The sequence below is a fragment of the Tupaia chinensis genome, unplaced genomic scaffold (genome assembly GCF_000334495.1).
Source record: "Tupaia chinensis unplaced genomic scaffold, TupChi_1.0 Scaffold000111_1, whole genome shotgun sequence".
In the NCBI taxonomy this organism is placed as follows: Eukaryota; Metazoa; Chordata; class Mammalia; order Scandentia; family Tupaiidae; genus Tupaia; species Tupaia belangeri.
The window spans coordinates 479,416-480,846 of NW_006159575.1; the positions used below are offsets into that span (position 1 = coordinate 479,416).

Sequence of the window (1,431 nt, forward strand, 5' to 3'; positions counted from 1 at the left end):
TCCATTCTCCTCTCAGGATCTTGGGCACGCATGCAAATGCGCCCGGCGTGAGTTTCAAGCCACTGGGTCCGGGACGCAAACCGCTGACTATGTGGGAGTCCAGCGACATAGCCATTACGCTAACTGCTGGTTCCCCACCTTCAACACTTTTTAAAAAACTGGTCTGGTGTTAATAAATTCTTTAAGGTTTTGTTTATCGGAGAATGTTTTTGTTTTTGTTTTCCCCATATGAATGATAATCTTGCCAGGTACAGTATTCTTGGTTGAAATTGTTTTTCACTTAACACTTTGAATATATTTCCCCATTCTTTCCTTGCTTTTATTGTTCCCAATGGAAAGTCTGACGTTAGCCTGATGGGATATCCTTTGAAAGTAACTTGACGTTTCTCTCTCGCCAAAACTAGTATCTTGTCTCTCTCTGTGGATTTGGTCAATCTGGCTATGATGTGCCTTAGAGAAGATCTTCTTGGATTGTTTCTGTGTGAGGTCTTTTGTACTTATTGGGTTCTCCTCCAAAACTACTCTTATTTTTAATTGTTTTTAATAGGAAGGGGGAAAGTCTTCCTTGACATGCTGTTAGAAAACACCCAGAGTCACAGCTCCATGATCTCCTGGTGAAGTAGAACAAGTTAATATAAAACGGACATAAAGAAGCCTCCCTTCATCCTTATCTGTCTGGCCGAGTCATCCCTGGCCGAGTGGGCACCATCATGGGCCGGGCAGGAGGTCTCATCATCGGGGGCCCAGGCATCATGGGCATGTGACCTCCCATGGGTGGCCTCATTCCAGGAGCAGGTCCTACTGGCATCATCCCTGGAGGAGGAGGACCCATCATTGGCATCATGGGAGGGCCCCCCATATGGGGTGCTGGCATCATGCCAGGATGAGGAGGACCCAGGAGACTGGGGGGAGGTGGGATCATCGCCCCTGCAGGAGGAGGAGCAGAGAATGGAGTAGGAGGTATCTTCCCTTGTTGAAAGGCAGCAGTTGTTTAGTCAATCAGGCTCTGAGCCTGCTCTTCCATCCATTTCTGATAGTAGTCTTTCACATTCTCTTTGCTTCCTACCACTGCAGTGTGTTTTTCTCACGGATGGAGAATCGTGGTCTGGATATTTGAATGCCTCTTTAGGTTTGGAAAGTTTTCTTCCAGAATTTCATGGAATAAATTATCAATGCCTTTATTATTTTTTTCACCTTCTGGGACACTGACGATCTGGATGTTTGGGTGTTTAATGGTATCTAGTGTCACTTGTACGTTATTCTCATTTTTGGGGGTTATTTCCTCAGTCCTTTTGGTGAATTTTTCTAGGTCAAAGGTTCTATCTTCTACATCTGAGATTCTATCTTCTGCATGATCTAATCTGTTTTTAATACTTTCAAGGGAGTTTTTGATTTCCTGTATTACAGCCTTCACCTCTAATAATTCTGTTT

At 44.3% G+C, this 1,431-nt stretch overlaps 1 pseudogene; it reads right to left on the bottom strand.

The window, feature by feature from the left end:
- Window positions 1–511: 511 nt before the first annotated feature.
- The window catches only part of LOC106734404 (U1 small nuclear ribonucleoprotein C pseudogene), a 7,901-nt pseudogene continuing 6,981 nt past the window's right edge, over window positions 512–1,431 (bottom strand).